This window comes from Hyperoodon ampullatus (genome assembly GCF_949752795.1).
Source record: "Hyperoodon ampullatus genome assembly, chromosome: 1".
In the NCBI taxonomy this organism is placed as follows: Eukaryota; Metazoa; Chordata; class Mammalia; order Artiodactyla; family Ziphiidae; genus Hyperoodon; species Hyperoodon ampullatus.
The window spans coordinates 50,445,712-50,472,007 of NC_136914.1; positions in this window are offsets into that span (position 1 = coordinate 50,445,712).

Here is a 26,296-nt window from a genome sequence, read left to right on the forward strand (position 1 = left end):
GTGGTATAGCTTTCTATGACTTCTGAATCTGGTACTGAGAAGATGGAAGCACAGCTTTTTATCTCTTGACTGTATGTGCTTTAAGCATTGAGCAATTTTAGGCATTGGCTAAAATATCCTAGAGTGATAGCACAGATAATGTCCTCAGAATTTGAAAAAGTAGTTTATCTTCTAAACGGGCTACTCCAGTTCTCTAAATCTTGTCTTCATCTCCCGTAGTAGTTTTGCTTAGGTGTTTTGGTCATTTTCTTCCCCTTGCTTACAACTTATAAATCATAAACTCCACAAAAACTATATGGGGTTTAGAAACTTGAAAATCTTGATACTGTTGCAGATAAAGAGGACTGTATTGTAGTATAAACCAAATCACATTTATGACAAAAATTTCACTTTTTCTGAGAGAAAAGGTATATGATAAATGTGCCAAAAAATCAGAAAAAAAAAATTAATGGAAAGAAAGAAGGAAGGAAGGGAGGAAAGAAGGAAGGAAGGAAAAAATGAAAGAAAAAGAAAGAAAGAAAGGGAAGTAAGGAAAGAAGGAAGGAAAGGAAGGAAGGAAGGAAGAGAAAGAAAAAGAAAGAAAGAAAAGAAAGAAAAGAAAGAAAGAAAAAGAAAGAAAGACACTAAATCAAGAATAGTTAGAAGCACTCAGTTGCAATCCTGACTCCTATCATTCTGAGTCTTTTGACCTTATGAGCTTGTTTATACTGCAGTAGCCTCATCTGTAAAACCTGGAAATAATTGTTCCTTTCATTCATCTCAGATATTTATTTAATGCCAAGATATATAAGAGGGTCAAAAATTTAAAAGGGCAACCATGATAGTGCTGGATTCCCAAAGCAAAAGGTGGGCGTTCCAAAGAGGAGGCATAGGTACCAGTAGCAGGTGGAACAATGAGGTCAAGACAATAGGAATGGAGGAAGAGGTTTGGCAAGAATGAGGTCACTGGTAACCTTTCAGGAGAAAGTTCAGTGGAATGGAGAGGACAGAAGTCAGATTACAGGCACATAATGTCCTGTATTTCTTCTAATAATAAATATTACTATCAGAGGAGTCGTCAGTGAGCCTCAGCATGGGAACATTCATAGCACAGGTCTCCCAATAAGTCATCAAAACTAAGTGTAAAACTCATGTAGTAGAGATGAGTCATTCCTGCAGGCAGGCCTCTGTTTAACTCATATAGTATTCAAATGAACAAGATAAGGAAGCTGCTTATGGTGGGCTTTACTATAACATACTTTTCTTATCTTTTACTTATTTAATTTGGAGGGCAATATCAAAAATAATTTTCTTCACTTCTACATAGATCTAAGAAGGTATCCTTATATTTTTTAATAGAGGGATTAGGGACAAAGTGATCTATACATATATATTGAGATTCTATACATACTATCTCACTCACTCCTTACTTAAATGTATTGGTCTCTCCTCTTATTCCTTTCCTACCTATCCCTATTCCACTATTTGTGTGTGAAGGTGAGGGGGCACAGGGAGACATTGGGTTGGCCAAAATGTTTGTTCAGGTTTTTCTGTAAGATGTTGTGGGAAAACCCAAATGAACTTTTTGGCCAACCCAATACATAACAATAGGTACTCTATATAGAGTATACATACATACATATATACACACACACATATATAGTATCTGTTGTATCTGCAGTGAGGGCAAATAGCTGACTCTAGAGAAACAGACATGGATCATCATCTTCAGTCTTTATATAGTGCTGTAGAACTTAAACTGATTTGGACTTCAGAATAGCATAATATTAAAAAAATAAGGGGCTTCCCTGGTGGTGCAATGGTTAAGAATCCGCCTGCCAATGCAGGGGACACGGGTTCGAGCCCTTGTCCGGGAAGATCCCACATGCTGCGGAGCAACTAAGCCCATGAACCACAACTACTGAGCCTGTGTTCTAGAGCCCGTGCTCTAGAGCCTGTGCTCCGCAACAGAGAAACCACCACAATGAGAAGCTCCACAATGAAGAGTAGCCCCCACTCGCCACAACTAGAGAAAGCCCGCGCGCAGCAATGAACACCCAACATAGCCAAAAATAAATAAAAAATAAATGTATTTTTTAAAAAAATGACGTGAAAGGAATACCAGTCCTACAACTCCTAGAGTCTCCTCTCAAGTTACTGTGGCTATTGGATTGTAAATTCAGACTCAAGAGTCTCAAAACTCCCATCATCTCACCAATCAACTCCCTGAACTCCCTGTAACAGCATTAATTTTCCTTCCTCTAAAGATGCCTCTTAATACATACCTATTTGTAAAATCTAGTTATCTTTCTAGCTTTGTACCAGAGGAAATAGTTCTTCAGCTCTATCGGTCCTGGGTTAGCATGACTGCATTCCTAAGAATATAAGAAAAATAAAGTTAAAGGAAACCTAAAATCTCACCAAAAGGAAAACTGAGTTTTACATGAATCTTGAACCAATTTCCTAGAGGCCTCCTGTACCCTACCTAGATGACAGAGTGTGTCTCTGGATTTGGAAAGAAGATCACCCAGGTAGCTGTGGGGCTCCACAAGGAATGGTTGTAAACTGCCCTTCCCTTTGCAGTTACCCTGTGCTCCAGTCTTGTAATGGACATCATGGCATCCTAACAGGAAACCTTCTGCTCTTTGTTCTGGTGTCTGTTGTACCAAGGTCTCTGGTGGCTCTGAGAAGTCCTTGACTCTCCAAAATCACAAGTCAATAAAAGATATTCAAAATCAAGCTCAACGATGGATAGGGATAGGCTGGGATAGGCTATGGATAGCTTTTGATGTTAGAGGATAAATTTGAGGCTAGAAGCATTGATGTTTATACATTTCTGCTTTTGTGACTTTTGAGTTCAAAATAGTTTTATGACGCTTGAGCCACAGGTTCTTGGCAATTTTGTTTAATTTTTGTCCTGGCTCACATTCAAATGAGTGCCAACTTTATTATTACTTCCTCTGGGAAACTTCCCTCATCTTTCTAGACCATATTAAGGACTTCCAGTGATGGCCTTTATTACATCCTGAACTTTCTTCATCATAAAACTTATCAGTTCTTCATGTATTTGCTTCTTTGCTTCCCTCATGGAAAAATAAGCTCTATGAGGAAAGGATCCATAACTACGCTTTTGAGTAACTTGAAGTTAAAATTTTTAGAACATTGCCTGGCACAAAGTAAGTTACACAATAAGTATTGACTTTTATTATTGTTAGGGGTGATTTAAAAGCTTTATTCTGAATACCAGATTCTAATATTCTTGAAGCCAAAGTGATGCCTTACTTGTGTTTGGATACACTGCTGTACCTAGTTTAGTGTCTTGCACATAGTAGGCACTAAATACATAGTTGTTGAATGAATTTGTTGATTACCAAAGCTGAACTCCATATTATAAATTATAAGAAGAGAAGAAAATTACATTGGGACACAGTTGTCCTATATCTGGCAGTGATCCAACATGACAATGTTAATAATTATTGCCAGTATAATCCTATTACATTAATGGTGTGCATTTTATCTCAACAAGCTCCTGGACCAGTTTTGTTAAATATCTACGAATCAGATTTAGGGCCAATGGTAAGGAAAACTTGCCCATTAAGCAGGCACTTAACACATTTTTGACCAGAGACATATTATGGCCGTAGGCATTAGTTTCTGCAAAAATCCCCCGGTCAATTTAACAATACTTCTCTGCACTTATCAGTACCACTCACAAGTCACAGTGTCACAGGATGGGTTTGGTGTGGACAGCCAAAAGCCTGTTGAGCAGAAGAAATACTTGAAGCAATCTCCAGAAAATGCTGCTTGTTAAAGACTATAACATCTTGAATCATGCTGAGAACTGGTCAGAGATGAGATGAATCATTTTGAGAAAATCCTACAGCTTAAGGAGCCAAGGGACTCCTTCTGTTGGTAACCCAGAAATTAGGAGCCCAACCAACACAAGACTCTTGTGTTCCACATGAAAAAGACAAATATGCTTATCATATTTGGATGCCCATCATTGTGAAATTAATACTGGAATGATACTGAGGCCTGAAAGATAAACACATCTGCAGTGTTATTAAGAGAAGTTGCATCACCCAATTTCATGGATTAGCCAAGTTACTGCTATTGCCACTTTTTACATTTGAAGTATTTGAAATACCTTTACATCTATATCCCTGATGTATGAAGAACTTAGCAACTATGATAGAAGGCATAAGACAGCCCGAGTTATTCAACAATCTTAGGTTTAACTAAACAGTTTTTGATAGACAGCAAAAAATAGCATGGTACTTATAATGAATAAATTATAAATACATAAATAAAACTAAACAGCTAAGAAGACCAAATTACTTCTTTTTATTACTAACAAAATTCATGCCTCTAGATTCTTCATTCATTGGCCTGTATGTGTGTTCAGTTGTAACTTTTTTTCTGTACACAGTTCCATTATGTATATTAGAGTTAGCAGTTTGTCCTTTCAAAGTTATTTTACCAAAATGTTACAATTTTCATGAGGTTTTCTCAACCTCATGAAGTAGTGTGGGGTCTGTCAGACTTTTCTTGGCTGAGGCTTAAAACCATTTTACATTCTGATGCAGCATACCCAAGAATATATAATTATATCTTTCTGAAATAAGTGTCTTAAAAGCAATATTTTATCTTGTTGAAATGTGCTGTGATCTCTTCTATTTTATCTCATATGAAAGATGGAATAGGTGAGAATCATTTAAATGTATTTAATTACACACTAATTGGTTGCAATATGCAATTTAGAAAAAAGAAACATAGATCAGTGATGCTTTAGAGCAGTGGTGAGTCCTGTGAGACCTAAAGCCATAGGGGCTATATGAGTGGATGGGGGCTCAGAGTTTCTGTCATGGTCAGAAATGGGAGAGAGAATGTGTATTCTTGGAGTGGATGGATTCCAGGTTCTCACTCCCACTTTTGCTACGTTTTGCTCTATATACAGGTCTTCCATAGAAAATTTCATTTAAGGAAACATGTCATTGGGTAAAACGTTTGACAACTGTCTCTGCACATAATAATTTCCTTAACTTATAGGTCAAATCCTGTTATGACAAAAATGACTACCTCTGAAGTCACTATATAAACTAAAAACTTGCTTATATGTTGTTCTGTGTATTTCAAGCAATACTTTAGGCACAAAGTTGCAGTAAAACTAAGGTATTTGTTTGGGTCCTTATATTTTCTTAGAATGCAGTTTTTCTTACATCTTTTAAAACTGACATCAGAAGTTTGGAATTTATATTATGGGCTTGTGTTAATTTGGTTAGATAATTTACACGAATTTTAACACCTTTGCTCAGAATTCAGTGCTAAGTTTTGAGGGATTGCTGTTTTTGTTTCTGGTAAGTGAAGACATTCTCTTCTTTAAGGGTCAAGATAGTTTATTTATTTCTTTACTCTTCGTGCCTGTTTAGATAAAGACCATTTCATTTCAGTCAAAATTAAAAATAGACTATTTCTTTAGATTTTATCAGTCTGTCAGGAATGGGAACAGATTATTCTCAGAAAGATAAGTGGCATTTCAAGCACAAAGGTGACATTCCATAGTTTTAAACTAATTAAGAAGAATTAAAAATGGTTGTTAGAACTTCCTAAAATCACATTTGTGTAAGATGGGGACACAAACCCAGCTTATAAAAATGACTCAAATTGGGATGTGGATGGTGGAGGGGGAGAGGAATAGGAAGCAAAAGAAGGGAGAGAACTTGTGTTTATTGAATATTTGCTATGTGTGAAACATTAAGCTAAGTCTATTACACATATTCCTCCTTTTAATCCTCACAACAATCCATTGAGTAGACGTAATGATTCCCAATTTACTGATAAGAACCTGAAGGTTAAATAACATTTACAAGGTCAAGCAGTGATGGAGCTGGGGTTTGAAACTCGGTTTGTTAGATTTTGAATCCCTGGTCTTTCCCGGTGTTCCTTTGGCTCCCAAGACTGGTCTGTCTTGGTATGGTTCCTGTAAAATGCCCTTCGCACTCCTGCCCAAGCACCTGGTTCTCACTGATCAGGTCTGAATCCCCAGCCACATTCCAGCCCATTCTCCATCTCCTGAGTCCTCTAAAAGCCAATCCCTTTGTGGCTCCTCCTCCCATTTGAGGGCCCATCTCACCCTTCAGAGGCAGCACTCTTTGCTCCACTTGTTCCTTGGCTTCCACTTGACCCCAGGTTAGCTTTAACTTTTAACTATGCAACATTAGGCTACCTTAGGTTAATAAGCCCCTTGGTTTAAAGCAATACCAGAGCCCCACTTTTCTTTCTTGCGAGAAAGGCACATCTCCTCAGCGTAGTATGTATTCCAAAAGTATAAGATTAACACATATACAGACATTTTGCCTCACAGTAACTCAGGCTTTGGAGAGAAAGCCTTTAAGTTCAGGATCTGAGGGTCTATTAGAGGAGCTGGAGAATTGAGAGGCCCAAAGGAGTAAACTATTGGAGGTCAGCAACTGGTTCCCAGATGAAGCTGTTGGAGGCATGCAGTGCCAAGAGTCAACCCTTTCCCCAGCACAAACAGCTCATCAGATAAGGAAGAGGGTCACTCAGAGGGGAAGACAGTTGAGGGTCATAAGCTTGAAGTTGAAAAGCAGTAGTGGTTGGGGACGAGAAGTGACTGGGTGCATGGAGGGCATAAAACTCGGAACGTTTTCTAGCCAAAGGCTGAACAAAAAGGCTGGAATTATGAGTAAGTCAAGCATGAAGCTGTGCCATCTGGTTTTGTAGAAAATGAACAGTAGAGAGACGTAGTTTTTTTTTGTTTGTTTCTTTTTTGTTTTTGTGTGTGTGTGACATAACAACAGAATGTAATGCTGTTGAGGAAAAGGGGATTTCTTCTTACTGTTAAGCCTGAGTAGTAGAAAACAATCAAGAGCTTTTTCTCAGGTGACTTACAGATCCTTAGGAATAGAGGTTTCTTGCACGTTGGATCCTCCTGACAATCTGGAGAACTCTGGTGTAGAATTCACAAAAGACCCTCCTCTTTTGTAGGTCAGAGATGGACGTGGGAGAAGGATTGAATTTCCCCAGACAACACGAGAAAGGCTTGAGGAACACTTTTTAAGTTTCTTTCCTTTCCCCATGGTAAACCAGGCACCATGTGTTACACTTTTTTCATATCCTCCAGCTCCTGGCTCTGTACCTGGAACATAAACAGTGCTCCATTAATGTTCTTTAGGTGAATGAATGGGTTTGGCATCAAACAGGATGATATATGCAGAAGTACTGAAGAGGGTGGAAGGTAAAGAGTGTGCTTGGAGCTAGATTGCCTTGTTTCAAATCCATACAACCCAATTTACTAATTGTGTGACTTGGGGCAAGTCACTTAAGCTTTCTGTGCCTCAGTTTTTTGCCATTGATAAAGCAGAAATGATAGCATTCCTATCCCTTAAGGATGTTGTGGGTCTTAAATAAGCATAAAGTATTTAGAACTGTGCCTGGTCCATAGTAAGAGTTCAGTAACTTAGCAACTTGGAAATTACAAACCATACCAGGTTTTTATTGTTTTTTAAATGACCCAGATTGGATAAAAGGCTAATGCAATACAGTAAACCCATGGAATTCAAGTGTATAATATTTTAAGTTTGTTTATTCTCAGCCCTAATGGTTGTAACTTGGAGTAATTTGTAATTTTACTTACGCATGAATTTAAATTGTCAATACTGTTAGACTTGTATGCAAGATGAATCTTATCTCTGATGAATCTTATTTCTGAAGAGTGTGCCCCAAAATATTGCATCTGACACCTCTTGTAATCACATATTCATTATCTATTTTCTTAATAAGCACTATGAGCACAAGGACTATGCCTGTCTTATTTTCAGAGCCTAACACAATAATAAACATAGCTAACAAATATGGTACACTTACTATGTGCTAGCTACTAGGCTAAAAGCTGAAATAACTTGCTTCAATTAATATCTCATTCAATACTCACGACACTTTGAAATTGGCACAATCATTATAATAGATTATTCAAATAGATTATTATTCATAAATATTCACCCTCCTACTGCCACTCCCCTAGCTCTTGATTCTGGTTTCTGCCACCTGACTTGCTTGGGCCAATGGGACATAAGCAGATGTAGTGCAAGCTAAGGTTTAAGAAGTACATGCATGGATGGGCTTGCTTTCTTGCATCTCTGCCATCATCATGAAAAACACTGCCTGGACTAGCCACTGGTTCCAGGAAAAGGATGAGAAACATGTGGAGCAGAGCTAAGCCCTTAGCCAAAACCAGTCAAGATCAGCCCACCACCAACCAAATTCCAGACTCATGAGGAAGCTCGTCCAAAATCAGGAGAGCTTCCCAGCTCCTTCTAGGCACTGCTTCATCTGTATCCTACAGATTTTAATAAGATGTATTTTTATTTTCATTTAATTGAAAATATTTTAAAATTTCACTTGAGACTTCTTTGACTCAAGTGTTGTTTAGAAGTGTGTTGTCTTATTACAAAATAGTTGGGGATTTTTCCATCTATTTTTCTGTTGTTGATTTCAAGTTTAATTCCACTGTGCTCTGAAATCAGACTTTCTATGATTTCTAGTCTTTTAAATTTGTCGAGGCTTAAAATATGGTCTATCTTGGTGAATGTTCCATGGGAGCTTCAGAATAATGTGTTTTCTGCTGTCGTTGGATGGAGTATTCTATAAGTGTCAATTAGGGCATGTTGATTTATAGCGCACTTCAATTCAACTATATTTTTACTTATTTCCTGCCTTCTTGATCTGTTAACTACAGAAAGAGAGAAGTTGAAGTCTCCAACTGTAATAATGGGTTTGTCTATTTCTCCTTTCACTTCTATCAGTTTTACCTCACTTTTTTTTTTTTTTTTTTTTTTTTTTTTTTAATGCTCTGTTACTAGGCACATACACATTTAGGACTGTTCTGTCTTCTTGGAGAATTGAGCCCTATTCATTATGTAATGCCCCGCCTTATCCTTGGTAATTGCCTTATTCAGAAGTATGTTCTTTTGGAAATCAAAACAGCTCCTCCAGTTTTCTTTTCATTAGCATTAGCATGGTATGCCTTTCTCCATCCTTTTACTTCTAACTTTCTGAGTTTTTGTATTTAAAGTGGGTTTCTTATGGGCATCATATGGTTGGGTCTTCTTAATCTGTGCCCTCTGACAGTCTCTCTTTTAACTGCTATATTTAGAACAATTCTCATTAAAGTGTTTTTCATATAATTGGATCAATACCTACCATGTTTGTAACTGTTTTCTATTCATTGCATTTGTTCTTTGTTTCCATTTTTGGCTTCAACTATTTTTCTGCCTTCTCTGGTTTTAATTGATTGTTTTATATGATTTCCTTTCACCTCCCCTTTTAGTGTATCAATTATAATACTTTTTAAAAAGTTGTAATGCTTGCTCTAGAGTTTGAAGTACACATTTTAAACTAATCTAAAGCCATCTTCAAATAACATAATACTGCTTCACATGTAGGGCAAGTATCCTATGACAGGGTATTTCCAATTTTTTCCCCCCATCCCTTATCACATTACTGTCATTTATTTCATTTATCCACATGTTACAATCATCCAATGCATTGCTATTACTGTTATTAATTTAAGCAGCTATCTTTTAGGTCAGTTAACAAGAAAAATATTTTATTATTCCTTCTTCAGTGCTTTTTCTCTTCTGTATGTAGACCCACGTTTTTGATTTATACTGTTTTCCTTCTTCTTGAAGAACTGCTTTTAACATTCTGTACAGGGCAGGTCTGCTGACAATTACTTCTCTGTTTTTGTTTTTCTGAGAAGTCTTTATTTCTCTTTTACTTTTGAAGGGTAATATTGCTTGATATAGAATTCTAGGTGGTCATTTTTTCTTTCATGACTTTAATTATGTCACTCTATTCTATTACTTGCATGGTTTCAGATGTGAAGTTTACTATAATTCTTACCCTTTTTCTTCTACAAGAACATGCTTCTCCAGCTTCTTTCAAGTTTTTCCTTTTGTCTTTGGTTTTCTGCAGTTTGAATGTAATTTGCCTAGTTGTAGATTTTTTGTTATTTATCCTGCTTAATATTCTCTAACCTCCCAGGATCTGTACTTTGGTGTCTATAATTAATTATATTACCCATAATATAATATTAATTATATTACCCATCTGTTAAAAAACAAAATTCAACCAAGTAAATTTGAAGATCTAATTGGCTTTAACCAATGATTCATGAACTGGGCAGCATCCCATCTAATAAATTAGAAGGGCACTCCAAGGAGTTGTACAAAAGGAAGGCTTTCAAAGACAGAAAGATGGTGGCCCAAGGAAGCTATTAGTAAGAGAAAAGAAAGGATTATTTCAGGCCAGGTCATTTCTTTTGGGGGAAGTGTGAGGATCAATCATTCAGATTACCTCTTCTTCCTTTGGGGAATGGAGAGGACTCAGGTGACAGACTACCTCACTGGTGCTGATCAGAAAATTCTAGACTGGCCAATTAAGATTACATTCCTGGGGAAGGTCAAAACTGCAATTAAGTCAAGTATTAAATCTAAGCTTGGTACCATGGGCTTTAGCACATATGACATTTTGTGCCTGTGGTTTTCTCTTTAACACATCTGTTCTTGTGTATTGTCTACTTTTCCTATTAGTGTCCTAAATATATTAATCATAGTTATTTTTAATTCTTTATTTGATAATTCCAACATCTGTGTCCTATCTGAGTTCTGTCACTTGATATGTCTGTGTTTTTTCTTGCCTTTTAACATGCCTTGTGATTTTTGGTTGAAAATTGGACATGATGTATCAGGTAACAGAAACTGAGGTAAATAGGCTTTTAGTGTGAGGTTTTATGTTAATCTGGCTATAAGTTGGGCGGTATTCAATGTTCGCTGCAGTTGTAGGTGTGAGAGGCTTAAAATTCCTCTAGAGTCCTTGTTTTCAGTCTTCCCTCATTACTTAGGGCTTCTCTAAGTACTCCTCCTCAAAGAGTCTGTACATCTTACAGCTCTTTCAGCTATAATCTACTCTTATTATACCAGACCCCCATGTCATGGTGATTAGGTGTGGGAAGGGAAGTGTTCTATAATCTTATGATTAAATCTGCCTTTTAATCAGTCTGTGTCCCAGGGATGTGAGCTTCGAAAGTGTGCCTTAGCTTGTTTTTGACTCCCTTATATGAACTAAGAAGAATAGAAGAGGCTGGAGTTGGATAAATGCCCTTCTCCTAGATGGGATAAGGCTCTGGTAAAGTATTTCCTATGGAGAATAGGCTTCTGTTATGGAGAATGCTCTGTGCATATTTTATAGGGTTATGCTTCCCCTCCTCCTGCCCGAGCCAGGAGGTTATTTTTCTTGGCTCTTCTCTATGAGAAACTAATGGATTCCTGGAGATAAAACCCATTAAAGTATGGGGGACTCCCTAAGACGACAACCCCCAAGGGTTTCTTACTTCCATACTACTCCACATTCAGCCTCTAACAATTCATCAAAATTACCATTTAAGTATGCCTACTAGTTTATAGCTCTAGCGACTTCTGCATTAGATAAGCAGGTTTCAACAGTGACTCTCTGAATTCATCTGTCCTCTAGATTTTTGGGTGGCAGTTTGTCCTGTAACCTCAGTTCTCTGATAGGTACAAGGAAATCTGTTGATTTTCAGTTTGTCAGCTTTTTTTTTTTATTCTAAGGATGGGAGTGATATCTTCTAAGTTCTTTGCATGTCAGAACTGGAACTGGATAGCCATCAAATCATTTTGTTACATTTTGTTACCAAGTCCAAGGTTTCTCTGCTCTCCTTACAACAGGCCAATAAATAGGAGACGAGGTGTTGAGACAAGGAACACGACTTTATTCGGAAATCCAGCAGACCGAGAAGATGGCAGACTAGTGTCTCAAAGTAACCATCTTATCAGGGTCTGGATGCCAGTTTCTTTTATAGAATCAGAGAGGGAAATAAAGTAAAAAGGCAGAATAGAGAGGGAGAGGCAGGGAGGAAATAAAGTAAAAAGGGCCCTGGGTCTTGCAAAACATTTGCTGGAATGGCCAACCTCCGGGAGGGGATGTGTTAATATCTTCTTTCTTGCAGCCATTCACAGGTGGGTAGGGTTCCCTGAGGCAGGCCATTATGTATGGTTATAATAACAAAAGCAACGAAAAGCAAAGACTAAAGTCAAAGAAACAGATCCAACATGGAGTCAAAATTGGCTCTTCCCTGTTACAATTTTTTAAGTAGGAAAGATGTCAGTCAGAAATTACATTCTTACTTTGAATAGATTAACCTCATTCTTAACAGAATTCCTCAAATAAGATTAACATATGTATTTTACAATTAAAAAAAAAGTCCATAAAAATTATCATGAGATGAAACAACTTTGCCATTGAAAAGCAGAGGTTTAGTCAACCTCTATCTGTGAACTCATTTTCCCCTTGGAGTTTCTCTCATACCCAATACAGAACCTGTGAATTTATTTGGTTTATAGAATTGTATAGTAACATCAGAGACCTGATAAAGATAGGACCTAGCAAAGAGGTGCCTATGAATCTACTGTTTGTAACTGGAAACAAAGACAACATTGGATACACAAAAGAACCTATGTGATTATTATTATTATATTCACTTAAGAATGAGTAATAATTATGGCATAGATATGGTCATAGAAATGTACTGGTAAAAATATAGGTAAAACTCATTAGATTTCTTTTGTTTATCTATTTGGGAAGCTTGGAGGTATTTAAATTTATCCCATTACTCCTGTTGATTTCCTTGCTGAATACGCAGTTGTACAGGTACTTAAGATCGCCAGGGTAAGCCCTAGGAGATCTAGCCCAACTTAGAGCCATTCCCATTTGAAATGAAAACATGGATTAATGTTGGTGATTAGTCTGTTCATGTAAGTTACCAAATGGACTCCAGGAGTTTACTTGAACTTGTGATTTGGTGGTAGGATTGCCCTGGGAATCCAGAGTGAAACATGAAAACAGACTCAGATCAGTGTCTATGCTGGAATCTCTGGGCTGAGCAAACAACTGAGAACAGCCACAAGAATAGGGTGTGTTGGGTAGAAAGAAAATCTTCCAGTTTTGAGTGGTGGTGAACAGACTTTCTCTCCTTTAGCTGAGACAGGGAAGCTGAATCCAGCCTTTGTACCCTGACACTGAATTAAATCTCAGAGCCAGAGTTTTGGGTGAAGTAGAAAAGAATAGCTTTATTGCTTTGCCAGGCAAAGGGGGCCACAGTGGGCTAATGCCCTCAGAACTGTGTGTCCCAACCTGGAGGGGGTAGTGAGAAGTTTTACAGTAACGGTTCAAAGACAGTGAGATCAGCTCGTGGACATTCTTCTGGTTGGTTTGTGGTGAGGTAAGTGGGAGTCAACATCATCAACCTTCTGGTTCCAACCGGCTGGGTTCCATTAATTTCTCCCACCTGCTGGGGGTTTCAGTATCTGCAAAACAGCTCAAAGATATTGTCGTGTATATCCCTTGAGGGGGAGCCAGGACCCTGCCCTAAGGCTGCATTATTGTTTCTCTTGACTGTTCCTCCGTTGTCTCTGAATCCCCTCTGTTCCCTAACTAGCAACTGTTTGAACCTTCCCCTTGGAACTCAAGGAAGGTCCTGGAGGCTGAATGAAGCCTATATCAAGAAATGGGAGATACAGAAAGGTTTTTGTGCCCAGGAGCCACATGGGTCCTGCGTGGTATCAACAGGACAAATCAGAATGTTCTTAAAGGATTAGAGGCTTCCAGGAGGTACTCTGGCAATTAAGACTAGAGACTGGAATGGACCACAAGGGATTGGTGTAGAGTCTTGTCCTTGAATCTTTTAAGTGGGGGCAGCAGAGGTGGAGGGCAGACTGCTATCTATGTTTTAAGTGCAATTTTGTCCAAAGACAGGAGAATGGACTAAGTAACTCCATGGGGTAATGACTCTGTTAATGATGATTTTCACTATTTTTAAACTTCATTCTTAGATCCCAGCTCCTACACTTATTAGCCTGAAGTGGTTTAGCAAGCTTGAATCACAGTTTTATCTATAGAATTGAGTTAACATAACATACATCAGGGGATACTTTTGAGGTTGAAACAATTTCACATATTCAAAATGTTGAAAATAATCCCTGGAACATAGAAGGTACTCAAGAAATAAAGTGTCAGTTCCCCCTGAACACATACGCGTGTGCGTGCGCACACACACACACAACTTGTGCATGACCACGGTTAGAGATAAACCATGCCAAAATGTCAGAAAGGGTCCTTTACTTTTATTATTAAATAAATAAAAGTTTAACAGATATAAACTTCCTCATTGTGAGGAGTGTTGCAATGTTGTGACAGTTTAAGCAATGTTTTCACGTATGCACAGTTGCTGGATATCTGTAGGATACTTAAATTATGAGCAATGACTCTTCAAAATATAGAGTGAATAGGATCTTTGTCTTTCACAAAACAGAGTTGAGTGATAGGACATATATTTTTTTTTAATGTCTAAACGTTGTTGGGGAGGATAAATAATAAAAAAAATAGGAGTACTTACCATTAGGTACAATATGAGAACTAATTTTACTTTCAGCTGTCTATATTGTACTACATATTCAAGCTTGAAAGACAAGAAGAAATAATTTAATGTGATTCCTTCCTCTAGTTTTTGTTTATTTATAAATGTGATGTCTGTCTTCATTTTGGTTCCTGAATTGATATCAATTTTATATTCTAAATGCTATAATATAAACTTGGAAAGCCTCAACTTAATTTTTTCTTTAGAATTTTTTTCAGAAAGCATAAACATTACAACAGTTTTGAAATGGCTGCATATTTGAAGTCTTATTTTGTTCAAGGATATAGCTAAGTTATATAATAAGACTAGATAAGGGCTTCCCTGGTGGTGCAGTGGTTGAGAATCTGCCTGCCAATGCAGGGGACATGGGTTCGAGCCCTGGTCTGGGAAGATCCCACATGCCACGGAGCAACTGGGCCCGTGAGCCACAACTACTGAGCCTACGCGTCTGGAGCCTGTGCTCCGCAACAAGAGAGGCCGCGATAGTGAGAGGCCAGCGCACTGCGATGAAGAGTGGCCCCTGCTCACCGCAACTAGAGAAAGCCCTCGCACAGAAACGAAGACCCAACACAGCAAAGATAAATAAATAAATAAAATTAAAAAAAAAAAAAAAACAAGACTAGATAAACTTTGGAGTAGAGGACTCTTGAAAGCATACATTTTATTGCTCTAAAGTTCCAAATAATCATCATAAACAATAGTGACATTGTAGGAAATCTGAAAAATTCAGTAATGTATAAATTCTGTAGTTATCTATAAAAGTCAGGTTAACTGAAATTTGCTACAAATACTCATAACATTATTTATTCATTTCAACCTTAGTCATGGACCACATGATTTTATTGCTGGCATTAAAATATAACAAATTTTACAAACAATTTTTTCTATTTACAGAATCAGTATTTTTTCATTTTACCATTCCTTTAAACTAATTATGTTGATCTCACCAGTCTGAGTGAGAATAATTTTGCACTATCAAGGTAAAAAATTATCATTTGAAATAGAATGGACAATGATTTGTGTTATGGGTTGAATTATGTCCTTCCAAAACTCATATGTTGAAGTCCTAACCCTCAGTACCTCAGAATGTGACTATTTGAAGATAGAGTCTTTAAAGAAGTGATTAAGTTAAAATGAGTCCATTAAGCTAGGCCTTAATTCAATCTGACTGGAGTCCTTATAAGAAGAGGAATGTTGGACACAGGCAGAGACATCGGATATACACACGTGCACAAAGAAAAGAACATGTGAGGATACAGCCATCTGCAAGCAGAGGAGAGAGGCATCAGAAGAAACCATACCTGCTAACACCTTGATTTGGACATCCCAACCTCCAGGACTCTGTTACTTTAATTGCCTAATCTGTGTATTTTGTTCTGGTAGCCCTAGGAAACTATACAGATTTGGTTCTTACAAACCCCTGTGAAGAAGGTATGACTATTAGTCTCTTTTCATTTATTATTTTATACAAAAGAAAAAAGAAAAAAACTAAGACACAAGGAACCAGGGTTTGAACCCAGCAGTAAAGAATCAGAGCTTTGCTTTTGACCTCCAAGCTTTTATGCTTCCCTTATTGTATATTGTATGCAATGCTATTAAAACTATATTTACATTATGCATATTTCTTTTACTGTCTAATTGAGTATTTTTTAGTGAAAACAAACTTTTTTTGTTTTTTTTAATTGAAGTATAGTTGATTTACAATGTGTAAATTTCTGCTGTATAGCAAAGTGATTCAGTTATACATACATATATATATATATATATATATATATACATTCTTTTTTTAATATTCTTCTCATCATGGTTTATCACAGGATATTGAATATAGTTCTCTGTGCTGTACAGTAGGACCTTGTTGTTTATCCATCCTATATATAATAGCTTACATCTGCTAGCCCCAACCTCCCACTCCATCTCTCCCTTGGCAGCCACAAGGCTGTTCACTATGTCCATGAGTCTGTTTCTGTTTCGTAGATAAGTTCATTTATATCATATTTTATTTTTTATTTATTTTTATTTTTATTTTTTTGCTGTATGCGGGCCTCTCACTGTTGTGGCCTCTCCCGTTGCGGAGCACAGGCTCTGGATGCACAGGCTCAGCGGCCATGGCTCACGGGCCCAGCCGCTCCGCGGCATGTGGGATCCTCCCAGAACAGGACACAAACCCACGTCCCCCACATCGGTAGGCGGACTCTCAACCACTGCGCCACCAGGGAAGCCCTGTATCATATTTTAGATTCCACATATAAGTGATATCATATGGTATTTGTCTTTCTGACTTACTTCACTTAGTATGATAATCTCTAGTTGCATCCATGTTGCTGCAAATGTCATTATTTTGTTCTTTTTATGGCCAAGTAGTATTCCATTGTATGTATGTACCACATCTTCTTTATCCATTCATCTGTCAATGGTCATTTAGGTAGTTTCCATGTCTTGACTATTGTGAATAGTGCTACTATGAACATATGGGTACATGTATCTTTTTGAATTACAGTTTTGTCTGGATATATGCCCAGGAGTGGGATTGGTGGATCATATGATAATTCCATTTTTAGTTTTCTGAGGAATCTCCATACTGTTTTCCATAGTGGCTGCACCAACTTACATTCCCACCAGTGGTGTAGGAGGGTTCCTTTTTCTGCACACCCTCTTCAGCATTTGTTATTTGTAGACTTTTTAATGATGGCCATTCTAACTGGTGTGAGATGGTACCTCAATGTAGCTTTCATTTGCATTTCTCTAATAATTAGCTATGTTGAGAATATTTTCATGTTCCTATTAGCCATCTTATGTCTTCTTCGGAGAAATGTCTATTTAGGTCTTCTGACCATTTTTTGATTGAGTTACTTGTTTTTTTTGTTGTTGGGTTGTATGAGCTGTTTGTATATTTAGGAAATTAAGCCCTTGTCAATCTCATCATTTGCGAATATTTTCTCCCATTCTGTAGGTTTTCTTTTCATTTTATTTATGGTTTCCTTTGCTGTGCAAGACTTGTAAGTTTGATTCAGTACCATTTGTTTATTTTTGTTTTTATTTTTATTATCTTGAGAGAGTGACCTAAGAAAACATTGGTACGATTTATATCAGAGAATGGTTTGCCTATGTTATCTGCTAGCAGTTTTATGGTGTCATATGTTTAAGCCTTTTTGAGTTTATTTTTGTGTATGGTGTTGGGGTGTGTTCTAAAGTCATTGGTTTACATGTGGCTGTCCAACTTTCCCAACACCACTTATAAATTATGACCAGAAAAAATGAGAAAAGAAAAAGAGAAAGCATGGCACGTTTAGAACACTTACAAGAAAAATATTTCCACTGAGCAGATACAAACCATGACAGTACATTGCCATAAACTTGCATGGCTCAGAGTATTAATCATAGTTCTCATAGATATCATTGAAGATCTCAGGGCCTTGTGATGAGAAAATAGAATGACCAGAGGCACACATTGTCAGATCTCAAGAAAAATATAGAAGAAAAGTAAAATTTTGTATAAATAAACACCTTTTTGAAATAGCAAAACAAGACAATAGACATTGTTTAACACACAAGAGGGGACATAGAGGACAGAAGTGAGAAAAGCAAGTAAAATAATAGATATAAACAAAAGTAAAATAATTACTATAGCCAAAAATCTTTGTTTAGGTTTTAGACTGATTATAAAAAGTGGGGAGATTATGGTATTTTGGGTTAACCTTTCCACTGAGAATACCTAGAAAAGATGGAGCAAAGTAAAAGAAAGTATTGATCTGAAGGCATCAGATAGGTAGCAGTAGGTATTGAGGGGTCCACATCTGAGAGAGAGTGTGGTGAGCCCCACAATTTGGACTTTGGGTGATTCTCAACAAAGAAAGTAGTGGATGATAGATAGAAAAACTGAGCAGAGCTATTGACAGACTTACAAGGATGGGGACAAAAGTTAGAGTTTAAATCCTATCAAAAAGAGGGTCCTTCATGGAAAGCAAACTTATATTTACCAAAGGAGATAGTGGGGGTGGGGGGAGAGATAAATTAGGAGTTTGGGATTAATGGATACATTCTACTATATGTAACAACAAGAACCTATTGTATAGCACGGGGAACTATATTCAATATCTCGTGATAACCTATGATGGAAAAGAATCTGAAAATGAAATCATATATATATATATATATATGTGTGTGTGTGTGTGTGTGTGTGTGTGTGTGTCTGTGTATAACTGAATCATTGTGCTGTATACCTGAAACTAACACACTGTAAATTAACTATACTGCAATTTTTTTTACAAAGGGCAAAAAAAACCTTGCTGGCAAATAAACGTTATACAAGAATGTCATTCATTACCCTATGTTGAGCAAACTAAAATGTAGGATGATGCTAAGCTGCAAATAAAGTGTAAACTTTGATATCAAGGGCATAGTAGAAATGAAAATGTAATGGCTGGACAGTGAACAAAGTTTACATAGTTATTTTAAAAAAAGGAGGGTCCTTGTTACCACATACTTAGCCTTTCATTTGGGACTTGAAGAGTTACATCTTAATAGTAAGAAAGAAGTAGACAACAGAGAGGTTAGATAGTTTGCCCAAAGTCATACAGTCACTAACAGCAGAGCTGATTTGAACCTGGCTAGTCTGGCTTCAGGATTCATGCTTTTTATCATCACAGTTCAGTATTCAGCCTCCATGATATTGACACCCAAATCCAACAAAGCACAAATAAAAACTTTAAAACGATTTCACATATTAATTTTGACATAATAATAATCTTGAAAAAAAAGAGAAAATGAAATTCAGCAGCAAATTAAAAAAATAGAAAAAATAAGAGCAGGTGTGATTCATACCAACAATGTAAATAGGACTGACCACCATGAAGAAAATTATTAATTTAATTCAACATATTAAGAGAACAAGGGCAAATCATAACAGTCTCCGTAGATGATGAAATTCTTTTGATAAAATTCAATATCCATTCTTGACTTTAAAAATACTTTTACTAAAATATAAATAATAGGATTTATTTTTATTATACATAGATGGAGTCAAGAGTCCATATCATGTTAATGGAAAACACTAGATATACTCATAATAAATGGGAATGAGATAAATTCTTGTTAACTAGTATAATTGTCAGCATTAGATGAGAGAGAGAAAGAAGGGACAAAAATATTTGAATAGTAGGAGGTAAATTATCATTCTTAATAGAATAAATGATTTTATATCTTTAAAAACAAGGGAATTACCTTATAAACTATTACAATCAAATAGATATTTCAGTAAGATGGCTGAAATATTTATATACAAAAATTGATGGCCTTCCTATATAGAATTAACCACCAGTTAGAATTTAAAGTAGAAGTTGATCCATCTTACAGTAGTACCAGAATGAATTTTAATAGCTATGAATAAATTTAACAAGAAATGTACAAGAGTTCTATAAACCAAATATTAAAATGCTATTGTGAGAGATAAAAGAAGACTTGAATAAATACTCTAACCTTGGACAGAAACACTGAACATCATGATAATGTAAATTCTCTCTAAACTAAGGGTATGCACTTATTATAATAATAACAAAATAACAGCTTGTCAGTTTTTGAAATAGACTAGGTAAATTGATGAAACGAAACAGACTCCAAACACAGAGAGCAATATGGGAGTAGTATATCATATTAAGGTAGTATTGCAGATCAGTGTGTAAGAACAGGTATTATTCAATAAATATTGTTGAAAAATTGGAATAGGAATTTAAAAAGTAAACAACTTTATTTGCTTACTCTTTACACTAAAACAAGTTTTTAGATGGATCAAGCATTTACATTTGAAAATGAAGCTATAGAAGTATAAAAGTATTATGGAAAAGAAACCATAAAATAAAAAGATGGATGTATTCAACTACATGAAACGTTGTAGGCATCAAAAAGCAGCATAAATAATTCAAAAGACAGTATTTGCAAAACATCTCTAAAGCAAAGAGCATTATTTTCTTTATATAAATGGTACCTTATTTCTAACTAATGGCATGGGCCCTTGGGTTGATAAAGAAATGGAAATATTAACATTTTAAATACAGAAAAGAGATGTGCCTTTGAAACAGCAAACCCATGTTTAGGAACCAGCAGTCCCATTTCTAAGAACTTACCCTTATAGATATGTTTTCATATCTGCAACCTGATGTACATGTAACAGGTTACTCCTGACAGTCTTGTTCGTTGTAATTAGAGACTGGAAGCAATGTAAGTCTACCAAGTAAAGACCAATCAATTAATATGGTGCATGGAGCAAGGCAATACTATGCAAGTCTAAAATAAATGATGCAGCCTGGATGCATTTGCATTCAAAAAACCTACAAAAATATAACATTAGGTAAAAAACAAAAGCTAGTGTATATAGTATGGTAAAGTTTGGGGGCAGACAAGCTTATAAATGATTATATTAGTTTATGTATAGAATATCTCTGAAGTGGTACAAAATAATTGTTACCTCTGAAAACTGTAAGTGGTGGTTGAGAAACAAAAATGGAAAAAATAATTACTAGTCTCTGAATTTTTTTTAATTCTCTATATCATGTTTATATAAAACATATTAAAAGTTGTTTTTTCAAAAGCTTAATCTGGAGAAATAAGCAAGAATAGCCAGTACAGTTTTGAAAAATCAGCTTAATAATGAGGTTCTAACTTTACCTGATCTTTAAGCATATTATATAGCTACAATTATTAAATATATGTGTTATACTGGTGCTAGAAGAGGAAAAGAGATCAATGAAATAGAACTGTAGTTTGGAAATATAAATAAAAATTAAATATATATATGTATATAATATATATAACTTTTGTATTATATACAATAACTTGATAAATGATGAAAGACTCATCACAAATTAGAAAAAGAACAACTAAGATTTTCAGCATTCTGTACAAAGAATCTCTAAAAATAAAAAGTTACTTCTTGTGTGAATGAGAAACTTTCTCAAGTGAAAACAACTTTAATGTAGAGAAGATTAGATATGAAAAATTACTTTTCAAGTTCCGTATTTCAAAGAGAAATATAGACAAAATAAAAATGGAAAACGACTTGGAATAAACGTTTGCAACCGAAATGATAAACGGTTAGTATTTGAACTTTTTTACATTTTCTATATGTCAATAAGAAACTGAAACAGCCTAATAAAAAACATCGGTTATGAAGATGAATAGGAATTTCACAAAAGTAGAATTACAAATGATCAGTAAACATATAAAAATATTCAGTCTTACTCGTAATGAAAAAAGCTAATTTTGTTCCAGCCTGAGATGGCAATTTCACTTCTTTTTTTCCAGTCTATAATCTTGCAACATAGATATGAAGAAACAATTCTCATGAATGTTTCGATTTTGTGACCAATGTTTTTTGTGATAAATTAGCTAGTTATTACACCCAGTGCATGCCTTGATGTGAATCACTCCCTCTGAACCCATTTCATCTCTGAACAGCTTGGACTCAGGGCTGCTCTCAAGCAGTGAATTTATGTCACATATCAGCAATTTAGGGTAGGCAGGGAAAGGAAACTGGGCACATCCATGGTCACATAATCTGAGGAGGAAATTACTCAGATGGGTCAGGGTTTGCCTGCCCCAGTCCGGTTCCTGGTTTGGAATTGTTTATCTCTTCTTAGATATTGATTTTGATAACCCAGCAAATCACATATATAGCCTGGTGTACCTCAGATTTTAATTTAATCTGCAATGTCTTTCACAACATTTTACCACTTGAGTAGATTTAATGAGATTCTTATTTGCAAAACCACCACACCAGTTTCTGTGGGATTCTGTTTTTCCTGTGTATTTTCTTTTATTACTTGTAAACTTTACCTCTCTGTCAGGGAAATTGGCTGATATTTTAATGTATTCTTTACTTTTACAGTAAAGTTCTCCTGTAATGGGGACTGAAATACTTTGAGTCTGCAGGATAAGTGTCTGAAGAGAGACAGAGCCCAGGGGTCCAAGTGAACTTGGCTACAACACTTACTAATTGTCCATTGTAGACAAATTACTTCACTTCTCTGGGCCTCTAAGACCTCATCTTGTAAAATGGGGTAATAACTCATACTATTATTGTAAGAATTAAATGATTAATATATGTAAATCATTTAGAACAGAACCTAGCACAGATTGAATGCTCAGTAAATATATGTTGTAATTTCGTGCAATATGCATTTTAGCAAGCATGTTCTACATCATTTCAAGTCTTTTTTTCCTACAGTTGCAACTGTACTCTATGAATGTCTTACATAGCAATAAACTCACAACATGTCTGTCTTAAGGTATGAATGACTAAAATAATATACCACAAAATCTAACTTTAGATATGTTTTTCTATTTTTCAAAATTATTGATAAGTAGCAGTAAGAATATTGATTATGAATTGTACCTGCATTCATAATAACACTGAGAAAATACCATTTAATGTTTGAAAAAATATATATATATAAATTCTTCTTAATTTTAATTTTTTTTTAAGATTTATTAATTTTATTTATTTTTGGCTGAGTCAGGTCTTAGTTGTGGCACGCGGGATCTTTGTTGAGGCACGCAGGCTTCTCTCTAGTTGTGGCATGCAGGTTTCTTCTCTTTAGTTCTGGTGCACAGGCTCCAGGGTGCATGGGCTCTGTAGTTTGCAGCACGTGGGCTCTAGTTGAGGAGCGAGAGCTCAGTAGTTGTAGCACACGGGCTTAGTTGCCCCACGGCATTTCGGATCTTAGTTCCCTGACCAGGGATCAAACCCGTGTCCCTTGCCTTGTAAGGCAGATTCTTTACCACCAGGAAAGTCCCTTAATTTTAATTTAAAATAATTTTAGCTTCATCTGACTAAGATACTCAACTACCTGAAATCTTTTCTGAAACAAGGTGCAGTTTAAATAAATTCTTAAAAACAAACTCTAGATTTCTTCAAGAAATAATAACCCTGTGATACTTTCTGATATTAAAAAGTAGCCCCTGATGATTTGTTTCAAGTTTTCCTTATAAAAATTTGAAAATTGTCTCCGTTAGAACTACGTTACTTATGCTATACTTGTAAAAGGGAAACAAATACAGTGCACTTGCTTTGAAGCCGTTGTTCATTCATTCCTTCATTTGCAAGTATTTATTGAGGTCCTAATATTTGTACCAGGCACTGTTTTAGGTGTTGAGAAGAATCAGTGAAAAAAATAGACAAAAAACCATACCCTCTGAATTTACAGTCTTGCGGAGGGAAAGATAAACAATAGACATCATAAACAATTAAATTGCATAGTATGTTTGAGTGTTATAAACACTATGGAAAAAGAAAAAAATATGATACAGGGTAAGGGTGATAGAGGGTGAAGACATGGGTTGAATTTTATGAATTTGAAGTGTGTTGTTGCATAACTTCCTCTGAACAAAGTGGAGGGCCTGATACTTTCATTCAATTTAAGAGCAAAAGTTTTAAGAGACAGGTAACTATAACTGGACATTCCTAGGTGATTATTCTCCATTTTGCAATATTCTCCTTACAACTGCTACTTAATTATGTTAATATATTTCTATTTTATTTAAAGATAATCTGCATTTTACTAGGCCTCAACGAATTTTGGGCTATAGGGAAAAGATTATCTCCTGTCTTTTGCTCCTTCTGCCTTGCCACCTGAAGTTCTCCTTTCCCATTTTTCCTAATTCTGTTTTCATTCTTTCTTCCTTCCTTCCTTCCTTTCTCCCTTCCCTCTTCCCTTCCTCCCCTCCTTCCTTCCTACAATTTTTTAAAATAAATCTTAAAAATTTATTATTTTTTTCCATTTTTTAAACATTTTTATTAGAGTATAATTGCTTTAGAATGGTGTGTCACTTTCTGCTTTATAACAAAGTGAATCAGTTATACATATACATATGTCCCCATAACTCTTCCCTCTTGCATCTCTCTCCCTCCCACCCTCCCTATCCCACCCCTCTAGGTGGTCACAAAGCACTGAACTGATCTCCCTGTGCTATGCGGCTGCTTCCCACTAGCTATCTATTTTACGTTTGGTAGTGTATATATGTCCATGCCACTCTCTCACTTTGTCCCAGCTTACCCTTCCCCCTCCCTTTATCCTCACATCCATTCTCTAGTAGGTCTGCATCTTTATTCCCGTCTGGCCCCTAGGTTCTTCTGACCATTTTTTTTTTTTTTGGTTCCGTATATATGTGTTAGCACACGGTATTTATTTTTCTGTTTCTGACTTACTTCACTGTGTATTGACAATCTCTACGTCCATCCACCTCACTACAAATAACTCAGTTTCGTTCCTTTTTATGGCTGAGTAATATTCCATTGTATATATGTGCCACATCTTCTTTATGCATACATCTGTTTATGGACACTTAGGTTTCTTCTATGTCCTGGCTATTGTAAATAGAGCTGCAATGAACATTTTGGTACATGACTCTTTTTAAATTATGGTTTTCTCAGGATATATGCCCAGTAGTGGGATTGCTGGGTCATATGGTAGTTCTATTTTTAGTTTTGTAAGGAACCTCCATACTCTTCTCCAAGGTGGCTGTATCAATTTACATTCCCACCGACAGTGCAAGAGAGTTCCCTTTTCTCCAAACCCTCTGAGCATTTATTGGTAGATTTTTTGATGGTGGCCATTCTGACCGGTGTGAGATGATATCTCATTGTAGTTTTGATTTGCATTTCTCTAATGATTAATGATGTTGAACCTTCTTTCATGTGTTTGTTGGCAATCTGTATACCTTCTTTGGAGAAATGTCTGTTTAGGTCTTCTGCCCGTTTTTGGATTGGGTTGTTTGGGTTTTTTTTATTGAGCTGCATGAGTTGCTTGTAGGTTTTGGAGATTAATCCTTTGTCACTTGCTTCATCTGCAAATATTTTCTCCCATTCTGATGGTTGTCTTTTAGTCTTGTTTATGGTTTCCTTTGCTGTGCAAAAGCTTTTACGTTTCATTAGGTCCCATTTGTTTATTGTTGTTTTTATTTCCATTTCTCAAGGAGATGGGTTGAAAAGGATCTTGCTGTGATTTATGTCATGGAGTGTTTTGCCTATGTTTTCTTGTAAGATTTTGATGGTGTCTGGCCTTACATTTAGGTCTTTAATCCATTTTGAATTTATTTTTGTGTATGGTGTTAGGGAGTGTTCTAATTTCATTCTTTTACATGTAGCTCTCCAGATTTCACAGCACCATTTATTGAACAGGCTGTCTTTTCTCCACTGTATATTCTTGCCTCCTTAATCAAAGATAAGGTGACCATACATGTGTTGGTTTATCTCTGGGCTTTCTATCCTGTTCCATTGATCTATATTTCTGTTTTTGTGCCAGTACCACACTGTCTTGATTACTGTAGCTTTGTGGTATAGTCTGAAGTCAGGGAGCCTGATTCCTCCAGCTCCGTTTATCTTTCTCAAGATTGCTTTGGCTATTCGACATCTTTTGTGTTTCCATACAAATTGTGAATTTTTTTGTTCTAGTTCTGTGAAAAATGCCAGTGGTAGTTCGATAGGGATTGCTTTGAATCTTTAGATTGCTTTGGGTAGTAGAGTCATTTTCACAATGTTGATTCTTCCAATCCAAGAACATGGTATATCTCTCCATCTATTTGTACCATCTTTAATTTCTTTCATCACTGTCTTATAATTTTCTGCATACAGTTCTTTTGTCTCATTCTGTAGGTTTATTCCTATATATTTTATTCTTTTTGTTGCAGTGGTAAATGGGAGTGTTTTCATAATTTCACTTTCAGATTTTTCATCATTAGTGTATAGGAATGCAAGAGATTTCTGCACATTAATTTTGTATCCTGCTACTTTACAAAATTCATTGATTA